Here is a 14,241-nt window from a genome sequence, read left to right on the forward strand (position 1 = left end):
AACCATACACTTCTGGCCAAAGAAAATGAAGAGCTTCTAAGCTGGTGGCTCTTCTCCCAATAACAAAATGAGAAGTGCCCTCTTGGTGGGTGGCCAGACCAGAGGGAGAGTGCCCGGGCGGGCGAGCTGCCCAGGGCAGGACACTGACCTGCCGGATGCAACTGCCCTGTTGTGGTTACAATAGAGTGAAAAGTGTGAACATGGTTTTCATAAAACCACAAAGTAAAAGTCAGGGGCCTGCAGGGAGGGCGCTGACATCCCTTGGTCTCAGGGACCCTTGTCGTCAAGTCCCCTGGAGAGACGGGTGTGCAGGTCCCTGGAGGGCCGTGGCGTTCCCCTGGGGTGTGGTCCAGGGCCAGTGGATGGCTTCCCCTGCTCTTAACATCTGTTATGAAAAGTCTTTAGGGGTCAAGGCCCAGGACTCCGAGCCACCACTTTAAATAAAGCCAGTGGTGAATGTGACAAAGTGTGCCCATCACCTCTGACCCCTCCTTACCACAGGCTGCCTGCCCTGAGCAAATAAATACACCCATCTCTGGGTGCCCCAGCTGACCGCAGCGAGCAGACGCTTCCACGGATCTCCTTAATTAATCTTTCAGGCAGAGCCAAAGGACGAGTCCAGCTGGACACAAGAGAAAGGAGCAGCTGGGAGGTGGGCCCCTCCGCACCACACCACAGCCAGGCTTGCATGGGTGGCTGTCTCCTGGGACCCAGATCGAGGGGACTCTAGCCTACGTAAATGTCCCCAGAGCCCCCCACTGTTCCAAAAGAGTTGTGCTGCGACCAGGTGACCAGGTGTCCTGCCTGGTGACGCCCTCCATGCCGCTCGCACGGGGTGGATCCTGAAGCCAGAACTGGGAAGCCCTCTTCTGCTTTTCAGGGACGGCGGACTCGGGCCTGGCCCGCACGGGAAAGCAGAGCAAGAGCGAGCGGGAGCTTCTCGAGAAACATGCCCCAGCTCCCCGCCTACAGCGTGAGGGGCCGTGGAGACCGGTTTTCTGAACACCATGCCGAAGGTGCATCCCAGCTCCAGGAAGTTAAGCTTCCTAGACGAGGAGGCTCTTTCTTTTAAATCCAAGATCTGAGCTTGGTCACTGGATGACAAGAAACAGCAGGCCCAGAGGCCCAGTCTGGTGGGACAGATTTGACTCAGGCGGCCTCCACAAGTGACCTGGAGAAGAGGAGATATGCACGGCGACCAAGGCTCAGAGACCACCACCCTGGGAGTCTCTCCCCAACGGCGGATGGAACGCAGAGGGAACCCCTCCCCAGGGCCTCCTCCTTCCAGGCCTCGGAGCCACAGAGAAAAGGGGTGAGGGAGCCAAGAATGGTTGGGTGCACTTCTGTCGCAGGCCCAGACGCAAAGCCCGTCCCAGGCTGTGCAGACACCCAGCCGCTGCGGCCTGGCACCCACGTGGACACTACAGAGGAGCTGGCGTGTCTTTTTACCTTTGAGGAAGATGGGAACGGATGTTTTTCTCTAAGACTTTCTGGGGAGGACAACAGACCCTCCCTGCCTGGAAATGCGCCCTGCTACCTGAGAAGATGTAAGGGCGACAGCCATCATGACTCATTCTGCAGAGAGAGGCCTGGACGGCCCAGGCTGGAGAAGCAGGGAGAGTCAGGGAAGCCTGGGTACCCTGGAAAAGAACAGCCCATGCTCCAGAGGTCCCCTTCCGGTCCAACTGAGACAGCCAAGAACAGAGACTAAGGCTGATTCACCACCTCGTAGATTCTCTCGCATCCCGTCAGGGAGGAGGCTGGCCTCCACGGAAGTCGCCGTGCTGGCCATGTGATAATGAAGCTTGAACGTGAAGGCTCCTGGGGCAGGTGCGCCACCATGCGCCCACGACGAGTCATAAGTCTCCACGCAGGGGTGGGTTTCAGGGGTCCCAGGCAGAGGTCTGAGGTGAGGCAGCGCGCCCGGGCAGGGGCACGGGTTACAAGGGCCCGTACTTGGTCTCGTACTTGGACACGATGGTCTTGCACTTGCCCACCTCCTTGCGCAGCTCCGCCACCTCCATCCGCAGGGCTGTGTTCTCCTTCTCCAGGAAGGCCGCCCGGATGGTGATCTGGTTCTCCTTCAGGCACCGGGCGTCCCGGGACCGCTTGGCCGCCACGTTGTTCTTCTTGCGTCTCGTCCAGTACTTTTCGTCCGTCTGCTCATCGGGGACAAAGACCTTCTTGGCCTTTTCGATCATGGGCTGGGGCTTCAGGTCCTCCTCTGCAAACCTGTGCTTCCGAGGGTTGAACAGCTCCCCGCCCGGCACGCTGGAGAGGACCAGGTCGGCAGGGTCGGGATTGAAGTTCACATCCACCGCCACGCAGTTGGGGTCGATGGGACTGGGCGTCCCCCTCTCCTTTTCCAGGGAGGATTCTGTGCTAGACACGGTTTCCGAGGGCTGAAAGACAGCGGTGGAGGAGGATGGTGGGGACGCCGTGGAGGAACTGGCCGACTCCTTCCCTTCCAGCTCGGCCACACGCAGCAGCAGGTTCTGGGCCAGGTGGGTGGGGCTGGCAGGGATGCCATTCTCCAGCAGGAACTCACCCAGGTCCATGTACTCCAGGTGGAAAGACTCGCCATCGTATGGGATGGTCTCGTCCCAGATGGGTGGCATGAGGGAGGCAGAGACGGCCATGGTGCTGGCCGCTGCAGCCTCGTCTTCCTCCAGCTTTTCCTTCCCCTTTTCCTTATCTAGGCGCGCCTCGCGCGGGGGGCTCTCCATAAGCTTCTTCAGGACCAGAGGGAAGGAGCCCGGCAGGCCCCTTTCCCTGGCTGCGCGCCCCGGCCCCGGCCCCGCCTGCGGCTCTACAGGTGGCTTCTTTCCGCCGCCCGCCTCGGACATCGTGCCCAGCGCTCTGCTCGCGCGCCTCGCCTCCCCCGCCCGCCCCCCCACCCCGAGATGGGACGGAGCCGTGCGACCCGCCGCAGCTGCCGACACGGGCCTCCTTTTTTTTTTTTTAACAGTTTAGCAATTCCAAAATGTCCCTTCATTCCTTGCACATTCACATCCTTTTAATTTCCATAACTGAATTTTATACTATATTCTATTAATCAACCCACCATACTTACTTGCAACAAAAATATGAATGTAATAAAATATTCATACTCAATTTAGATATAATTATTTTAGTATATAATTGATAAAATAGCATAACTTTTATAATTTTGATAATAACTATTAAACATAAAAAGTAAAATATTATTGAAATATATCTCCTAATGAGATGAATAGGGCTTTTAAAATTTAATTCACGTATCTGTGGATAAATATTACGTATTAATAAAATAAGACAAGCTTCAGCATCAGTTCTATTCATATTTTTCTTTTTATAACGCAAATTAAAAAAAAATAACCAAACACCCTGCTCATATAATAAGTAGAGGGACTGAAAGGAGTTTTATTATAGCAATTCTACCTAATTCTCTGAACTCCTGGATATATGCCAAAATATTATAGAATCACCCATCATAAAAATGTTTAGTAATCTAGGGACTTCCCTGGTGGTCCAGTGGTTAAGACTCCACGCTTCCAATGCAAGGGACGTGGGTTTGATCCCTGGTCAGGGAACTAAGATCCCACGTGCTGCACGGCCAAAAAAAAAAAAAAAAAACCCAAAAATATTTAGTAACCTAGATTGCCCCTGCTATTCTGTTGAAAGCAAAGAGGTAGAAATTACCCAACTTGCAATGGTATTTACTGCTCAGTCTTCGGAATTATCAGAATTTTTCATGAGATACTGAATACACAGACAATGGCCAGATCATATTTGACAACAGTCTCTGAACCACAACCTCTGCACAATTGGCCCAAAACAGTCAGGACTTGTCAGTGGTCAGTGACGGCAACTTGCCTCTTCTTGCTCCTCTGTTTTGCCTTTCAACCCAGGACCAACCAGAGTCAAACACAGGCACACCTTGGAGATACTGTGGATTCCGTTCCAGACCACATCAATAAAGCAAAAAATAAAGCGAGTCACACAAATTTTTTGGTTTCCCAGTGCATATAAAAGTTATGTTTAGATTATACTGTAGTCTCTTAAATGTGCAATAGCATTATGTCTAAAAAAAAGTACATATCTTAATCTAAAAATACTTTATTGTTAAAAATGTTAAAACAATTTCAACAGTAACATCAAAGATCACTGGTCACATGTCACCATAACAAATATCATAATGAAAACATTTGAAATATTGCAAAAATTACCAAAATGTGACACAGAGACCAGAAGTGAGCAAATAGTGTTGGAAAAATGGCACTTGCTCAATGCACCGTGGCCACAAACCTTTCTTTGTAAAAAGTGCAATATCTGCAGAGCGCAATAGTGAGCACAATAAAGGACGGATGGTGTACGCTCCAGAAACCAACCCCATGAGCTTCCCCAGGCCAGTAGCCACTCAGCAGAGCCACCTGAAGGCCTCCCTTCCCACCACGAAGCTTCCCTCCTCTGCCTGACTTCCAGTCTCTACCAAATGCAAGTGATGTGGCCGAGTCCCTTGCCAGAGCACACTCTGAATAAATAACCTGTTTGTTCTCACTTGGATGTTGTATTAGTCAGAGTTCCCCAGTGAAACACAACCAACTGGATACATATAAATAGATAGAAAGAGATTTATTATGAGGTATTGGACCATGCAATTATGCAGGCTAAGTCCTATGGTGTGCCACCTGCAAGCTGGAGGCCTAGGAGAGCTGGCGGTATGGTCCAGTCCATGTCCGAAGGTGAGAACCAGGAGCACAGAGGTCCAAGGGCAGGAGAGGATGGGTGTCCCAGCTCGAACAGAGTAAAGTCACCCTCCCTCGCCCTCTTTGTCCTATTCTCACCCTCAAAGATTTGGATGATGTCCACCCACACTGGGGAGGGTGATCTTCTTTACTCAGTCTACCCATTCAAATGCTAATCTCTCCCTGAAATACCCTTATGAACACCCAGAGGTACTGTTGACCAGCTACCTGGGCATCCCCTAACCCAGTCAAGTTGACACATGAAACTAATCATCACAAGGACTTCCCTGGTGGTCCAGTGGTAAAGAATCCTCCTTCCCATGCAGGGGACTCAGGTTCGATCCCTGGTCAGGGAACTAAGATCCCACATGCCGCGGGGCAACTAAGCCCCTGCGTGCCACAAGTACTGAGCTCATGTGCCTCAACGAGAGAACCCACGGGCCACAAACTACAGAGCTCACGTGTTCTGGAGCCCGCACGCCACAACTGCAGAGCCCATGCACCCTGGAGCTCGTGCACCACAACTAGAGAGAGAAAACCTGCGTGCCTCAATGAAGAGCCCACGCACGGCAACAAATAAGATCCCGCACGCCTCAACGAAGATCCCACATGCTGCAACTAAGACCTGACACAGCCAAAAAATAAAATTAAAATAATAAAATAAAACAAATAAATATTAAAAAAGGCCTTCTTAATCCAAAAAAAAGTCATTAAAAAAACCCTAATCATTACAGATATTCTTTGTTTATCTCCACTTTCCCTTGCTCTACACCACCAGCCATACCTAGAATCACCCCTTATTTGACAAGCTGAGGTTTTTACTCACTGGGGGCAAAGCCACACATTAAGCTTTAGGTTGGGTAAGAGCTGAGCTGCCTTTCATAAAAAGAGTAAAGGGTAACTGTGAAAGGGAGGTAGACAGGAAGGGAGGACATCTCAACTTGGACGTGTGGTCTCAGACAGACAACCTTAGAAAGGAGCACACGTGGAAGTTTAAGATCGGGAAAAGGAAGTTAGACTTGATGCCAAAATCTTGGCTCTCTGCACGGATGCCAAATAGAAATACAGAGGCAGAATTGTGGAGGAAAAAGAAAAAGAGTAGCTATATTCTTTGCCAGGCAAAGCGGGAACACAGCAGGCTAGCGCCTCCAGAACTGTGCCCTGGGGAATCAGGAGAAGTCTTGCAGGTGGGGCTCTCAGTCTGGGATAGGTGGTCAGGATGAAAGTGGTGATCCTAATCCTAACCCTAACCCTAAACCCGCATTATTTCAAAACAGTCACAGCTGGTGTCAGGCAGCCCCGTAATTGGGTCAGTTCCTCTCTGGGTTTTGGCCTGCAACCTTCTTTCTGAAATGCAGAATGCTACAAGGGGTGATTAGCTACAAGGGAGTGCAGGGGGTGTAAACACCAGGTGCAGGATGTAATTCACACAGAGTCAGAGAGTGTTAGAGGTTAGCTTTGTGAAGGAGGACAAGTCTAGCTACAAGTGTTTGTTAGTGGTTACAGCTAAAGAATAATCAAGATGGTTTAACTCTTTCAGGACTGTTTATGCTGTTTCCCCAGCCTGTTTATTGTTTTCTTATTTTCCTTGTTTATCAGAAAAGTCTCATTTCTATTTTTGCTACAACATACTGGGGCTAAGAAAAGGCAGGTATTTAAGAAAAATCTAAAGAATGGCTTTGAAAAAGGAGTCACTTTTTTGTTGTAAAAAGAGATACCTTTAAACTTTACTGGCATGTTTTGGGGTATGTATTTATGCTAACATTATACCAAGGAAAAGGCAGAGTGAAACTATAACATTGTAAAACATGGGGAATGAGTTACACAGAGTTATTTCTTTCTTTCTTTTTTTTTTTTATAAATTTATTTATTTATTTTTGGCTGTGTTGGGTCTTTGTTTCTGTGCGAGGGCTTTCTCCAGCTGTGGCGAGCGGGGGCCACTCTTCATCGCGGTGCGCGGGCCTCTCGTCGCGGCCTCTCCCGTTGCGGAGCACAGGCTCCAGACGCACAGGCTCAGTAGTTGTGGCTCACAGGCTTAGTTGCTCCGTGGCATGTGGAATCTTCCCAGACCAGGGCTCGAACCCGTGTCCCCTGCATTGGCAGGCAGATTCTTAACCACTGCGCGACCAGGGTAGCCCACACAGAGTTATTTCTTATATACTTAATTTTACAGTGTATAAAGTATAGTCACTACAAATTAGAGTGTGGGGTCTTCCATCAGAATATTAGTCCCTTGAGAGTAGGAATCACGTCTTACTCTGTGTTATATTCTCAACACATATGACACTTATCACAGCCCTTAGAAAAGAGAAGAATCTCAACAAGCATTTGAGAAATGAATAAATGAATAGAAAAGGCAAAAAAAAAAAAAAAAGAAATCAGGAAAATGACTCCCGAAAATGCACTTGCCCAGGGAGCCTTTGGAAAGTCTTCAAGGATTCCCAAGGATGTGCCTGCCATGTGAGACTGCTCAGCTAGAACAAAGGGGGGGCGTCGTCCCTTAAGCCGGAGGAGAGAGAACAGAACAGGATGGGAGTCCATGCGAGTCCGTGTGTCTGTCTGATGACAACCATGGTCTCCTCTGCCTGGTGTGCTTCCACGTAGCAGGTTCTTGTCAGGTTCACATCTCAGCTTCAGAGCACCTCTTCAGAGGAGCTCCCCTGACCTTTCCCTCTTAAGTAGCTGCCTAGTCTATTGTCCTCTATTCTCAGCACAGCACGGCGTTTTCCACTATCTACTGTTTCCCCTTCCTCTTCCTCCCTCCCCCCTCCCCCCTATTTTCTCCCCTTATTTCTCTGTCTCTCTCTCTTTTTTCTTTTTTTTTTTTTTTGGCCAGGGATTGAACCCAGGCCCTCGACAGTGAGTGTGGAGTCTCAACCTCTGGACGGCAAAGGAAATTCCAACTAGAATGTCAGTTCCTTGCAGGAGCCATTGTACCTGCAAACCTAGGACAGTACTTAGCCCACAGTGTGACACCCAGTATATATTTGCTGAATAAATAAATGAAGAAAACAATGTCAAGAAGTTGAGGATACTCCTGTCTGGTGGACTGTAATTTCTCTGTGAAATGGGAGGCCAAGTCATCCCTTGAGAGTAAAGGTGAAATGTGGGGTGGGCATGTGGAAGAGAGAGGAGTTGGGGGGCGGGAGTGGCAGAGAGTGAGGACAGAGAACATACGTGGATTGTTGGGCAGCCTTTAGGCCCTGAAACACTAAGGATACAAATGATCGAATCAACGAACTAACGCGAGCATGTCATTCAGTCGCCACTGTTTTGAAATAGATTTCTGATCAATTGAGCAAAGCTTAGTCACACAAATCTGTTACAGACAGAACAATGGCCCCTCGGAGATGCCATGTCCTAATCCCCCTGTGAATATGTTACTTTACACACGACAAAAGGGACTTTTGTAGAAGTGATTAAAGTTTAAGAACTTGAGGTGGGAAGGGTATCCTGGGTTATACGGTGGCCCACTGTCATCACAAAGGTCCTGTTCGTGAAAGAGGGAGGCCGGGGAGTCAGAGTCAGAGAAGAAGGTTGAAGCCAGAGGCAGTGGTCAGAGCGACGACGGGGGAAGGGGCCACAAGCCCAGGATGCAGGCGCCTCCAGGACCTGGAAAGTCAAGGAGATGAACCTCCCCTGGAGCCTGAGAAGGAACCAGCCCTGCCCACACCTTGAGTTTAGGACTTCCGCCTCCAGAACTGTTAAGATCATACACTTTTGTTGTTTCAAGCAGTCGGTTTGTGGAGATTTATTACAGCAGCAATAAGAAAGGAACTCACCCCTTCAGTCCTGTGTAGACAGTGCTTCTCAAGCTGGAACGTGCAGTCATCTGGGACCTTGTCAACATGCAGCCTGCAGGTCGGTAGGGCTGGGGGCTGAGAGTGCGATTCTGCACATCCAGCAAGCTCCGGGTGAGGCTGGTGCTGCATGACCACAGGCCACACTCTGAGTAGGAAGGACCTAGAAGGCAATGTCGAGACAAAAGTGAGAAACAGTTCTTGTAAGCATATAGCATGAGGCTTCATTTGTATAGTTGCCCTGAATGTATACATTATGACTGCATTTTATAAACAGAATTGCTATGAGGCAGATACTGGTATCATTTTCTTTTACTGACAAGGAAAGTGATACTCAGAGAGGTAAGCAACTGACCCAGGCTGCACAGCTGCTCTGTTGTATTTGGCCTGGGGCAGGATCAGGACTTGAGCTCAAGTTCGTTCTTTCCAAGTTCTTTTCACTAAGGCAAACTCAATGTTTAAATCAAGATCCAGAAACAAGCAACAAATTCAGAAGCCTCAGTGTTACTCAAGGACAAGATGCCCCAAGTTAAACAACTCACAGCAATTCCTGTGGAATTTAACTGACACGAGAATGGATGGGAAGAGAGATGACCTATTATATAATTTTTTACCTTTGAGATTTGACCAAAATGCTACTCATGCGTCAAGTCAACTCAGATACACTTGTACTGCTTTGTATCTTGATAATTAGTGTAAATTTGAGCCATTTTGTCACACTCTGCCATTTTGTCCAGAACCTTTGTATTGCATTTAGCATTTATTGAGCGCTTCCTGTGTGCCAAAGCATTATGCCAGACACTACAGAATCGAATATAAATGAGACATTGTCCCTGTGCTCTGGAATCTCACTGTATGATAGCAAAGAGATAAATGAAACAAAAACAAAAACAATCCTTATTTTGATGATACAATTATAGAAGCTTGAAAGATTAAAGGAAGGGTCACTGTACTCTAGAAGAAGAGGGTGTTAAATATGAAAGGCTTGTTTTGTTTTGCCTCAGAGGAAATTGCACCTGTTCCAAAAAACCTATTGAGGTTTTTAAAATAAAGGTTCAATTTATTAAAGTCACAGATTCAAAACCCTAGTTCATCCCAAAGTTTTAAAGTCCATATTACAGTAATCTTTTTTTTTTTTTTTGAGCAATTATTAACTGTCACTTATAGGAGAGTTGTTATTAATGCTAAGTCTGGCCTATTTACACATTTTATATCTTTCAACTGCATTTGCAAATTTATTTATTTTTGAATTTTATTTATTTATTTATCTTTTTATAAGCTGGTTCTTATTAGTTATCTATTTTATACGTATTAGTGTATATATGTCAATCCCAATCTCCCAATTCATCCCACTACCACCTCCCCACCCCTGCTTTCCCCCCTAGGTGTCCATATGGCATTTGCAAATTTAATACATCCCATTTCCTTTACAAGTATTTTGACCTAATAAACAAAACCTAAGTATTAGATAATTCTTATAAATGTAATAAATTGAACTTATAGATACAGTAAAGTTTAATAAAGGTCACATAAATGTTCCAACTTAGGAAGATTTCAAGTTAAAATCACAAGTCTAAATAAATTGCTCGATCTGGCATTTTAGTTATAAAGCTGAAGTTCTAATAGAACAAATTATTTTATACATTAAAAATACATAAGAAAGTCACACATGTTCCTTAACACAGTAATATTATTGTTATGGTTTTGATTTTCCTAAACATTCAGAATCTTACTGACACTAAGAAGATGCTTACCCACTAGGAAACACAAGCACACCTTGCAGTGTAGGGCAGTGTCCTCGATTCTAACAGAAGGACCACGGGCAGCAGGATGCCTGTCATGCGGGAAGCTGCGTGTATGCAGACAAGGAGTATGTGCGAAAACTGTACTTTCCGCCCAATTTTGCTGTGACTCTAAACAGCTCTAAAATATATAATCTATTAACTCACTTTAAAAAAATAAGAGAAAGACAGTTACCATCTCTGTTAACCGGAGAATTTGGCTGGGATGCTACATTCTGGTCCACAGCCCTCAAGCCCGTGTCCCCGGATCCAGGTCCTACTCATCCCCTAACTCCTGAGGCCCTCCCAGAAATCTACAGCCCACGAACATTGATCACTTGGCTTTTAAGACATGTTAATATTTCTTCTTTCCATGTAAATGTCTCCGAACCTTACTAAAAACCTGCATTATTTTTATTTTATATGTTTTATAAGCCCTCACAAAACACATGTTTCACAAGGTTTCCACTTACTGGTGGTTGTAATTTACGGAGTCATTCTAATAACAATGCTCCCCCAGCTCTAAGAGCTTATAAAAGAGATGTAGCTAAATAATGGTCCATATGGTGAAATATTCAAGTATAGAAGAAGCTCACGTAAGACAAGAGGATGAACTAACTCTTGGTGGGGAGAGGCACTATGTATGTGTTTTCAGAGCACTTGATGATTGGGAAGACCTCAGCATGTTAAATAGGCAAATGCTAGGCAATGAATGGAGAAAGAAATTCCAGTAAAGGATGAAGTAAGTCCAAATGCATACAGAATATTTCGGCTAGGACGGTGCCTAACACATTGTATAGTGCTCGATAATCACTTCTTAGGAAATGATGAATGAATTATGAATGAATACAGCATAAAGTGCTCACAGACGACATTAGTCCTAGAGTATACAGTACAACGTAAGGTTATGGATTTTGAATTATAGTAAAAGAAGACCCATTCCTCCCCCTAAAAATCCCCTGTGCCCCTCCTATTTCTTCGTTCCTCCCCTCCCAGAACCCCTGGCAACCGCCGATCATTTTACTATCCATATAGTTTTGGATTTTCCAGAATGGCCTATATTTGGCCTAGGCAATACAGCTTTTCCACACTGGCTTCTTTCACCCAGCAATATTCACTTAAGATTCCGCCACATCTTTCTGCGGCTTCTTTTTACGCTGTCTTACATTCCTTTGTCTGGATGCATCACAGTCTGTTTATCCATACGCCTATGGAAGGGCATGTTGGTTGCTTCCAGTTTTAGGAAATTATGACCCAAGTTGGTAGAGACAATTGTTTGCAATTGTAAAAGGGGCTGATGAGTGACACTCTTTGTTCTTTTGTCCATGTCCATATTTACACTGGAATCTCTTCCCACGGGCCTTCCTGTCCTGTGTATTCTTATTGTGATGGCAAGCTCTGTCCAGAGCAAGGACTTACCCCTATTAAATCCCTAATAAACTGAATGGTTAAAAAAAGGATGGTGAAATATTTTTCCCACAGTGTGTTAAGTAAGAAATGTTATGCTTACAGGTGAAAATATATAGAGCTTTAATATCTACATGTCATTTTAAGTCCATCAAAATACATAGTACTGTTTTTAACAACTGAATAACACAGTTTGGAGTAGCCTTTGCAGATTCTAAGAGTTGCTCCAGAAGCTCTGAGAAATCAAATGTAAGGCCTTATGGTCCAGAAAGAGAGGCCATTCGCTGCACGTGGCTGCCGTACAAGTGAGCGCGGCCCGTCTGAACTGAGATGTGGCCGCTAGTGTGAAACTGATGCTGAATGTTTTTTTTTCTTAAGTCAGTAAAACAAAAACAAACCAGATTTTATTAGGGTTGGTGATTAATAGCAAAGGGGTTTGAAAAAACTTGCCTGCAACCGTCCTGCATAAGCACCTCTGTTCTGAGAGATGGTCTTGAGCAAAAGCTAAAAGGGCAGAGAATCAATAAATCTTCAAGCAGAAGCCAACACAGTTTTACTAACAAGGTGTCAGTGTAAATCTCCACAAACATTTTAACTCACAAACTTGATTCTGTGGAAACTGCCAGTGTCTTTTTTGCCTTCTAAGTGTCTTTCCTCACTTGGTATCACTCAGGGAAGTACTTTCCCCTATAGGAGGGTCACAGCATGAGGTCTTCTTGCTGCTGACAGTCTTGGGGTCCAGGCTGGATCTTTTTTTTTTTTTTAATTTATTTATTTTTGGCTGCATCAGGTCTTCGTTGCTGTGCGTGGGCTTTCTCTAATTGCGGCGCGAGCGGAGGCTACTCTTCGTTGCGGTGCGCAGGTTTCTCATTGTGGTGGCTTCTCTTGTTGTAGAGCACAGGCTCTAGGCGTGCGGGTTTCAGTAGTTGCGGCACACGGGCTCAGTAGTTGTGGCTCGCGGGCTCTAGAGCGCAGGCTCAGTAATTGTGGCTCACGGGCTTAGCTGCTCTGCGGCATGTGGGATCTCCCCAGACCAGGGCTCGAACCCGTGTCCCCTGCATTGGCAGGTGGAGTCCTAAACACTGCGCCACCAGGGAAGTCCCTCCCAGTCTTATTCTTGTATTTGATTTTTAGTTGCATAGCATGGTGGTTGAAAAGATGCTTGATATTTCAACTTTCTTAAATTTATTGAGACTTGTTTCTTAACATATGATTTATTCTGGAAAATGTCTCATGTGCATTTGAAAAGAATGTGTATTCTGCTGTTTTGGGATAAAATGTTCTGTATATATTTATCAAGTCAATCTTGTTTAAAATTTCATTTAAGGCCACTGTTTCCTTATTGTTCCTGTCTGAATCCTCTATCTATTGATGTAAGTGGGGAATTAAAGTCCACTACTATTATTGTATTACTGGCAGTTTCTCCTTTTATGTCTGTTAATATTTGTTTTATGTGTTTAGGTGCTCCTATTTTGTGCTCACAAACATTTACAAATATTATATTCTCTGCTTGGGTTGACCCATTTATCATTATGTAGTGCCCTTATTTGTCTTTTGTTACATTCTTTGTTTTAAAGTCTGTTTTGTCTGATATGAATATTGCTATCCCAAGCTTTCTTTTCATTTACATTTGCATGGAATATCTTTTCCATCTCTTCATTTTCAGTCTGTGTGTTTTCAGATCTGAAGTGAGTCTATTGCAGGCTGCATACAGAGGATTTTTTTTTTTTAATTCATTTAGCCATCCTATGTGTTTGAATTGGAGCATTTATTCCATTTACATTTGAAGTGATTCTTGATAGGTATGTACTTATTGCCAACATGTTAATTATTTTCTGGATGTTTTTGTAGTTCTTCTCTGTTCCTTTCTTCATCTCTTGGTGTATCCTCTTGTGGTTTGATGATTTTCTTTAGTGTTAGGTTTGGGTTCCTTTCTCTTTATTTTTTGTGTATCTGTTACACAGTTTTGATTTGTGGCTACCACGAGATACATTTATAAAAACCTATGTGTATAGCAGTCTATTTTAAGTTTATGATCAGTTAAATTTGAATGCATTCTAAGAACACTACATTTTTATTACACCCCCTCACTCCCTGTCTTAAATTTTTTTTTTAAATTTATTTATTGTAGTTATTTATTTTTGGCTGCGTTGGGTCTTCATTGCCGCGCTCAGGCTTTCTCTAGTTGCGGTGAGTGGGGGCTACTCTTCATTGCAGTGCGCGGGCTTCTCATTGTGGTGGCTTCTCTTGTTGCGGAGCACAGGCTCTAGGCGCGCAGGCTTCAGTAGTTGTGGCATGCGGGCTCAGTAGTTGTGGCTCGAGGGCTCTAGAGCGCAGGCTCAGTGGTTGTGGCACATGGGCTTAGCTGCTCCACGGCATGTGGAATCTTCCTGGACCAGGGCTCGAACCTCTGTCCCCTGCATTGGCAGGCGGATTCTTAACCACAGCGCCACCAGGGAAGCCCCTCTGTCTTAAATTTTTAACATCATATTTTAAATCTTTTAATTTTGTGTATCCCATAACTAC

At 45.5% G+C, this 14,241-nt stretch overlaps 1 protein-coding gene and 1 pseudogene across 2 annotated transcripts in view; one reads left to right on the plus strand and one right to left on the minus strand.

Moving 5' to 3' along the window:
* Positions 1-14,241, plus strand: part of CGAS (cyclic GMP-AMP synthase) — a 65,311-nt gene that overhangs the window by 40,514 nt on the left and 10,556 nt on the right. The gene's annotated exons all lie outside the window — the stretch shown is intronic.
* Positions 289-6,541, minus strand: LOC309666624 (thyrotroph embryonic factor pseudogene; annotated as a pseudogene). Its single transcript has one exon. The product of its transcript is annotated as a thyrotroph embryonic factor pseudogene (transcript).

Source organism: Balaenoptera physalus, assembly GCF_965194825.1.
Source record: "Balaenoptera physalus genome assembly, chromosome: 9".
Lineage (NCBI taxonomy): Eukaryota > Metazoa > Chordata > Mammalia > Artiodactyla > Balaenopteridae > Balaenoptera > Balaenoptera physalus.